Genomic DNA, 9787 nt, shown 5'->3' on the forward strand with positions numbered 1-9787 from the left:
CTTTTAAAATGGCATGAAATTATTTTTAAAGAATGAGGGAGCCTCTTTCTTAAATTAGTAAGATTTAGTAGGTCTAAATGGCCCCTAATGGTAGCTGCACTATTTATGTATTTTATGAACAAAAATGGAGGCTGTGCTTATACATTAAATGTGAGGATTATGAGTTTTAATGGGGACTGATCTGCCACACAGCATTGTCCATCCCCAAGACCCTTCTCACAGCAAAGACTTGGTTGAATACTACGTGTTTGTTGGGCGTAGGCTATTTAGATGGATCCTGTTCCAAAATTGGTGTGATGGATCTGCAACACAGGGGACTACACCTTTCACCAGCCCCCTCCTTACTGCATATCCCCTTCCCTTAGCCAGGTACTGAACCAGGAAGGGGCCAGGGTCTGTTGAGAAGCAGCAGCCACATTGTGAGGGAGGAGCTGCAGAGAAGCTGAATCCAGAGAGGACCCTCAGGAAATGTACACAGAGTCATGCGTGAAATAGGCAGTGACTGTCAAACATGAGAGCAGAGTGCAGGTCTGGGTGGGACTTATGGAGGAGCAGAAGTGGTTGGGTAGGGAGCCAGTGCAGGGTGGCCCAATGAGAGGCATTAACTGAACCTCCCCTAGAAATCTGCAAATTCCTATTTGATTGAATATAAACTGGATTGGAGCAGGCACCGCTAGGCCTGAAGAGCCTTGACTGCCTCAAGTGGACTGCCCCAGTGGCCCAACCAAAAACCACTATTGCTCACTTTGAGCTTTAACTATTCAAGCCTCTGTACCTAGGGTATGTGCAAACTTCGGCTTTCCTGCCAGCCCTAGTAAAATACCTTTTCACATAGCCATGTCTGAATGGTTATGGGGACTCACCAGGGCTAATAATGTCTACAAAGCCTACCTGTTGAAGAACCTACAGTGATTGCCTCAGAATAGCAGTGTACATGGCATGCAACTGGCACCCTAGGGTTTGGTGCACTCAGACACTGTGCAGCCCCAGTAATTATACTAGCGCATTATGGATCATGCATCTGGGAATCATTCTAAATATTACCAATTATCTAAATGTATTCAGAGCTGTTTTTCTCACTTTAATACATGATGTAATTTGTTAAAATCTAGTTCTGTGTTGTGAAGCAAGTTTTCAGTCTTCTCAGTCAAGATCATGTTGTAACAAGTCCATCCTTCTGCTCTAGTTAAAACCTTTGCAGGAGCATACTGTCTTAATCAGGACAACAACAGCTACACCTCCCAGCCACATAAGTACTCTATGCAATAATTATTTGATAGGCACAGGGTGTGAACACAGTCAAATGGGGCACTGAGGCTTGATGCAATCTAACATAAGAGATATAGCATATGTATGTCACTCCAAAGTTGTTCTTATGTTTAATTGTAGTAAAATATTTTAAACATAATGGCTGCCAGCCTTAAGAATATGCGCTCTATATTTCTAAATAAAAGAGCTTATTTCTGTTTATTGATAATTTCATAATTGTGATTAGATACTTAAACACATGCCTAACTTTAACCATTAATAGGGCTATTCACGTGCTTATAATTAGGCATGTGCGTAAGTACCTTGCTTAAAGAACATGGAGGTAAATTATTTGTTACAATGAAAATTCCTTGTCTTTTTCTATCCATTTCCAAGCAAAAACAAATACACGAACAGCAAAATCAACAAGCTTTCCCCTCCATGGTTATTACTCACATAAACAATTGTTTCAACTGCTGAGACCTCCTTTATTTTGTAATTATCATTATCCATAACCAAAGGGAATATAAATCATTAGCTAAATATGATGAGATACTGTACATAGTGTTAAAACAACTTCAGTACAGGAGCAGGTTTGCAGTAGCTTGCTCCCAAGTACTCCATAATATCCTAGTGCTAAATTGAAGTAATTCTCAAGAAATTACATGAAGGGGCCAACTGTTAAACTTTCAAATGTTTTAAATTGTGTAAACTCCACAAATACACAGAAAGGAAGCATGAAATAAATAATTACCAATATTTGAATTACTCTCGAACAAAAGATATCACAAAGAGTTGGCTCAATGTATCAGTAAAAACAGTTTTCACTTCTATGTTACCAGTTTCATGCAAACTCATTGGAATATTGGTTGACAATACTTCTCATAATTGCTATTGAAGACCGTTTTGTGAAATGAGTTCTGCTGAGCCTTAATCAGTTCTTAAGAAGTGGTGTTCCCATCACAAAAACACCTTTACAAAGTTTCAGGGAAGCATAGGATTAAAAGGCATAAAGAATGAATTTTAAAAAGTCCCCAATAATTTTCCAAACAGACTCCTGGGATTATGTCTTTGGCAAATGTAGAACCTGTACTTTGATATCTCAATATATTCAGTAGTAATTATCTCACAAAACTTTGGGTGTAAAATTGTGGTGAGAATTTTCTCAGTGGAGAAAATGCATTCTATAAAAATCAAGGTGACAGTCTTGTAAGAAGCCATGACTTGTGCTGTTGACACTTCAGATTGAATTCTCTTTAACCATCTGCTGTGCATACTGCTAAAGTGTTCATTGCTTTCTCAGAAGAGACTTGATTTTTGCCATGTATTAGATATATATAATTTTATATATATACATAATTTTAAAGTCATACTTTATTTTACTGATAATTTTAGTAAAGTAGGTTGGTAAAGACTGACGACTTTGGTAAAACAGTAATTTATCTGACTGATTTATGTCTGCCAGTTCACTAACAGTGTTTCTACTCATTAATGATTTATGCAACAAACTTTAGAAATTCCTCAAGGAGATTTGCAGCTACTTGAGATTTCCTATCCCTATCCAGCATTATAAAAGCAGCATCTTCAGCAAAGAGGATATGCCAATTCTGAGGCTTACAGTGAAACTATATCCGAATAATGATGTAATTGACCCATCAAAATTGTTTTGGGAGCAATGACAGCAATCTTGAGTTGATCTAAAAAGATTGAACATATTCGACTAAATCTTTAAATCAAGTTTTCTTGCAGAAGCAAATAAAAGTTAATTACCCACCCTTTTAAAAAAATTAATTAAAGGAGATGATAGATTCATCAATTGATAGCACAAGTCAAAATTCAATATCCATAATGCAAACACAAGTGCTTTTTTCATTTTAATTTTCAATGTGCTGGAAATATATAGCACTTGCCAGAATTCAAAGTGTATTGCATGTCAAAGCTATTTAGAATTTGCAAATCAGTATGCAGAGGCAGATGAGAGAATGGTCTGTCAGACATGGCATCCTTTGAACAGTCTGAAATATTTTGTTACTTCACATTTCTCTTTGTATGTCTAGGGCTACCAAGAGAATTTCTGGATGCTGGTGACAAAAGCAAACCATGGACAACATGGCTTAAAGTGGCATCAAATATATGTTAGGTCTGTTATTGTCTGACAATGGAAATTTGTCAATTTAGAATAAAAATATTTTAGGGCTCTGACAGCTTATTCAAATACATTTATAACATCTCCGCACCAACAACCAAGTTGCCTCCACATGCAACATAGCCAATTTTATGCCTTGCTGGGTCCTTTGCCCTTTCCAAGTGTAGCTTGCTATCTCACACACATTTCTTGATTTGTGGTCTCCTGACAGTCATGGATATCAGGAATTATCTTCCTTTCATCCCTCTTACCCTGTATTTTCATGTAAGCAACATTAACATCAGTTTAATGTTTTCATTGGCATGTAACTAGGAATAACATTATGCCATCCAATCCTATAAAACTTGATTGCAAACCCACTCCACCCTTCAAGTTAAATCTCTTAATTCAAATTCACTACCCAGTTTCCATTTAAAGTTCATACCCACATTAACATGACATGCCTGAAAAGGAGCAGTTTCCCCCGCTTAGCTCAGGGAGCTCTGCAACTTGCCCAAGTTGTTGGGCTCAAGATAGTGGTGTCTGGGTAAAATTTAACGGCCTGTGATATATAGGAGGCTAGAGCATATGACCTAGTGATTCCTTCTGGACATAAATTATATGAAATGTATGAATTTCTATGGAATGTACCTCCTGTCTCAGTTATATCTGACCCCTGAATGAAGCAACAGAATGGAACATGCTTTGAAGATTTCAGAGTAACAGCCATGTTAGTCTGTATTCGCAAAAAGAAAAGGAGTACTTGTGGCACCTTAGAGACTAACCAATTTATTTGAGCATAAGCTTTCGTGAGCTACAGATGCTCAAATAAATTGGTTAGTCGCTAAGGTGCCACAAGTACTCCTTTTCTTTTTGCTTTGAAGATGCAACTGCTGATGCGCATCAACTTATTCTAGTTGTACATCCTAAGTAATTACTCAACTCTTTTTCTGCTGATTAAACTGGAAACACTTAAAACAGGTTTGACTTTTCATCCAATTAACATGCTCCAAATTATGTTCATATTATTTCATACCATTTTTTAACCAGTTAAAACTCTCCTGGAGAATATTGTCCTTACATATAACATATTTATCTCAGCTTTTTTTTTTTTTGTAAATACTTTTTTAAAGAAGTTTTTTTTATTAACCTCCCTAGCTAGAAAACTGACTCTGAAACCCAGTCAGACAAATGAATATGGTTTTGGACCTTATATCTAAATTTTCAACTACTATACTGGCACTGTTCCCTCTCATAAAGGTTGCCTGACATTTCCCATTATAAGATCCTTTTTTCAGTTGCTTATAACTTTGTTAAACTTCAACTATTTAGATTGAAATTTTTCCATCCTGGGTGTCTGCTTCAGGCTGTTTTCTTTATTTATTTTTGAGCCAAAACAGTTCATCAGTTTCCAAGAACGAGATTAGGGAAAGTCCTGTTGTTTTGCCATGTTAAAAAAAATCTTACAACTGTGTCATTTAGAAGCTCTAACCCAGTCAAGCTTTGGAGCAGAGCCTTGAAATTTGGCAGGAGAAAGGGGGGGGGAGGAAGAGGGGAGCATTTAACCTTGTGCCAGGAAAATGCCTTTGCTGTGCCCTTGTAAAACTGCCCAAATTTGGCCATTTTATAAGCCTTTGAAAAATCTTAGTTTGAACATGTTCAGTACTAGCGCTGCTGCTCCCCCATCAACTCTGCCTGCGCCTCTCATGGCACTGGAGTACAGGAGTGGATGGGAGAATGCTTGAGGGTCAATTTATCGCATCTGGACTAGATGCGATAAATCGATCCCCACTGGATCAATGGCTGCCCGCCGATATGGCAGGTAGTGAAGACATACCCTAAGATTGGATTCATAGATTCAAAGGTCAGAAAGGATAATTTTGGTCATCTAGTGTGACCTCCTGCATAACACAGGCCATAGAACTCCCCCAAAATAATCCCTACAGCATATCTTTTAGAAAAACATCCAATCTTGATTTAAAAATTGTCAGTGATGGAGAATCTGCCACAACCCTTGGTAAGTTGTTTGAATGATTAATTATGCTCACTGTTAAAAGTACTCTTATTTGCAATCTGAATTTGTCTAGCTTCAATTTCCAGCCATTGGATTGTGTTATAATGTTCTCTGCTAGATTGAAGAGCCTACTATTAAATATTTGTTCCCTATGTAGATACTTATAGACTGTAATCAAGTCACCCCTTAACCTTTCTTTTCTTTATTAATCTAAATATATTGAGCTCTCTAAGTCTATTACTAGAAGGCATGTTTTCTAATCCTTTAATCATTCTTGTGGCTCTTCTCTGAACCCTTTCTAGTTTATCAATATCCTTCTTGAATTGTAGACACCAGAACTGGAAACCGTATCCTAGCAGCAGTCACACCAATGCTAAATATACAGATAAAATAACTTCTCTACCCCTACTCAAGATTCCCCTGTTTATGCATGCCAGGACTGCATTAGCTCTTTTGGCCACAGTGTCACACTGGGAGCCAAAAGTTCAGCTGATTATTTACCACAACCACCAAATATTTTTCAAATTCACTGCTTCCCAGGATAGAGTCCCCCTCATGTAATATGGCCTACATTCTTTGTTCCTAGAGGTACACATTTACAGTTCGCCATAATATAACACATGTTGTTTGCTTGTTCCCTGTTTACCAGGTGATCCAGATCACTCTGTAGCCTCTTCATGATTTACCACTCCCCCAGTTTTTGTGTCATATGCAAACTTAATCAGTGATTGTTTTGTTTTCTTCCAGGTTATTGATGAAAATGTTAAATAGCATAAGGCCAAGAACTGATCCCTCTTGGAACTAATTGGAAACACTCCTGTACAATGATGATTTCCCATTTACAGTTACATTTTGAGTCCTATCAGTCAACCAATTTTTAATCAATTTAATGTGTGCCATGTTAATTTTATATAGTTCTAATTTTTTAATCCAAGTCATATGCCTTTCAGAAGTCTAAGTGAGCCTATGCAAGTCACTGAAACTAAACTTTTCAGAGGTGGTCACTAACTCTGTGCCTTGTTTTCTGAGTGTCTGACTTGAGACACTCGGGTCTGATTTGCAGAAGTGCTGAGAACTGACAACTGCAACCAAAGTCAATGGGAGCTGTGCTTTGAACTTATAAAGTGCCCCGTAATGCAAAGTACTCTAAAAAACCAGGTCCTTGGCATCTCAAATTGGGCACCCAAAAGCAGTGGATAACTTTGATCTTAATCTCTCAGTGCCTCATTTCCCATCTGTAAAAGGGGATAATACCATCCCCTCATCTCACGGGGGAGAGATGAAGATAAACTAGTTAATGTTTGTGAAGCACTTGGATACAATAATAATGAGCACCATCAAAAAACCATGAGGAAATTAATATTTCTGTATTTAGAGCAGGGTATGAATAGTATGCTCACATTGAAAAATGAGGAGAAAAAATACTGACTAGCTGCTCATTCAGTGAGCACTGAATGAGGAGGGGTGTTTAAACAAATATGAACCAAATTTTTATTTGCAGAGAGGGGTTTATAACCTCACATACAATATTATAGAGAGAAGGGACAAGTTATTATTAGTACTAATTTTGTTAGTGCTTGTCAGCTTGGGCAGTTTAAACTAAACAGTTTAAAAAGGGATGAAAATATAAAAGCAGGAACACAGCAAAATGGTTAAAAGTTAAATGAAATACATGTGTTGCACTGTGAAATGACAGATGAACTAATTCACATACAATTTATTTTTCCATGCGTGGTTATTATTGGAAAAGTGGTTATATACATGTAATTATTTATTATTATTATTATTTTATTTATTTATTTGTATTACCATCGAGCCTAAGAACCCTCATCATGGACCAGCAGTCCATTGCTGTAGGTGCTGTACAAACACAGCACAAAAAGATGATTGCTACCCCAAGGAGTTTATAATCTAAGTATAAAACAAGAAATAACACATGGATACAGACAGGTCGGAGAGAAAACAGTGAGACAGTATTGGTCAGTATGATACGCAGTGGTCTGAACACACCAGCTGCCTAAAGGGTAAGTTTTTTTATAGCTATCATAGCAAAGAGAATTTTAAGGAGGGATTTGAAGATGGATATAATGAGGTTGCTCTGCAGATGTTTACAGAGAGCACCTCTCAGTGAGCATGTGGGGCAGTACAGGAGAAAGCACAAAGGTGTTTAGTTGAAAATTTAACAAGCAGGCAATGGATGTTGGCACCATGAGCCAATCAGAGGTGAGTACTAACAGTTCCATTAGCCAATAAGAGAATACAGGTAGGGTGGGAATTGACCATAAAGGCTTGAAAGTAAACACAAGCATCTTATATGTGGTGTAATAAAGAAGGGGGAGTCCCGTGGAGAGATACAAAGAGAGAGTTGAAGCGGTCCAAGCGGTGGGCTGGGGAAATGATCTGTGCAGCATGAATGGATATAAGTGGGGCAAGACTGAATTTGTCAAGGCCAGAGAGAAGGATGTTGCAGCAATCACGATGTGAGATGATGAGAGCTTGACAAGAGCTTGAGGAGAGCAGGATGACTGGTGTTGTCACAGTGATGGAGGACGGAGGTAGTGGGGAGGGCTTGGGTTGGAAGATTAGGAGTTCTGGTTCAGCCATGTTCAGCCTGAGTTGACAGCCCGATATCCATAAGGAGATGTCAGAGTGACAGGCTGAGACTTTAGTTTGGACAGAGGCATTACTTTACAGATCAGACCTGATGACTGGACAACTATTTTTTTACTACTTTCTAATAAATTCTGGTATTTTAAGCTCTGCAGAGCGAACAAACCTATGGGAGAAGGATCTGAGTTGTATGTTAGCTCACTTACCGGGAAAACAATTAACTAGCTTACCATATTTAGTACTGGTTCTAATACATGAGTCATACAGGTGGAAAAGAACGCAGCTTGACTTTCAGAGCCCAGGCTGAGTTTGTCAGGCTGAAAGATTTTTATTTTTTTTTAATTGTAAAGTGAGCATAATTTCTCTGGCAACGATAGACACACCTTGGAACCTTATGCTGTTTTTACAGATCCATTTTCAGAGTACAACCGTATATTAAAATTAACCTCTGCTATTGTCCTGAGTTCCTCATACAAAACAGTCTAACAGTATTGACTTCTGATCTTCCCATAAATGGATGTGTTCAGAGAAGTAGAAGAGTCCTCATTTGCTGGAAAGCTTGCAAAAGTTGGTGTGACGTTATTTGTGTGCGCATGCCATAGTGTCATAGCTTCAGGCGTACAAGCTTTAAAAAACAAGTGCTCTCAGTCACCTCAGAATCACTCTTCCACCACACCCATTCATCATGCTGCCACACACACAGGATACAACAGAGGGGTTGCAATAGCTTTTCAGGGTGTTTAGTAAAGATCTCCTTTCTAACTTGGATGTTTGCCCAGTCCTTACAACACTGAATTGGCATCTCTGAAAGCAAAGGCTTTTGGTGGTTAGTCAGAAGCTTCTGCTTCTAGAAGCGCTGATTTAGCACACACAGGAGTGGCTGAGTCAAAAAGAAAATAAGGTAACGTAGAAGGTAGTTGCTAATCACTCCACGGGTAGCACTGGCACAGCTTTTATCATCATGAGTAAATTTCATTCACATCTAGATTTCATTCATGCTGTCAACCAGTTGCAAAATTTCTAAGATCTTACCTTTTCTTTCCATCCTTACTGCTAAAATTCTCGTTATATCCTGCCTTGATTACTGTAACATCCTCCTCCCTGACTTTCCCATTTCCTACACACTCCTCATCTAATCCATACAAAACATAGCTGATAAAATAATCTTTCTTGCCCATTGTTCTGATCATAGAATCATAGAATATCAGGGTTGGAAGGGACCTCAGGAGGTCATCTAGTCCAACCCCCTGCTCAAAGCAGGACCAATCCCCAACTAAATCATCCCAGCCAGGGCTTTGTCAAGCCTGACCTTAAGAACTTCTAAGGAAGGAGATTCCACCACCTCCCTAGGTAACGCATTCCAGTGTTTCACCACCCTCCTAGTGAAAAAGTTTTTCCTAATATCCAACCTAAACCTCCCCCACTGCAACTTGAGACCATTACTCCTTGTTCTGTCATCTGCTACCACTGAGAACAGTCTAGATCCATCCTCTTTGGAACCCCCTGTCAGGTAGTTGAAAGCAGCTATCAAATCCCCCCTCATTCTTCTCTTCCGTAGACTAAACAATCCCAGTTCCCTCAGCCTCTCCTCATAAGTCATGTGTTCCAGTCCCCTAATCATTTTTGTTGCCCTCCGCTGGATGCTTTCCAATTTTTCCACATCCTTCTTGTAGTGTGGGGCCCAAAACTGGACACAGTACTCCAGATGAGGCCTCACCAATGTCGAATAGAGGAGAAAGATCACATCCCTTGATCTGCTGGCAATGCCCCTACTTATACAGCCCAAAATG

Source organism: Chelonia mydas, chromosome 2 (assembly GCF_015237465.2).
Source record: "Chelonia mydas isolate rCheMyd1 chromosome 2, rCheMyd1.pri.v2, whole genome shotgun sequence".
In the NCBI taxonomy this organism is placed as follows: Eukaryota; Metazoa; Chordata; order Testudines; family Cheloniidae; genus Chelonia; species Chelonia mydas.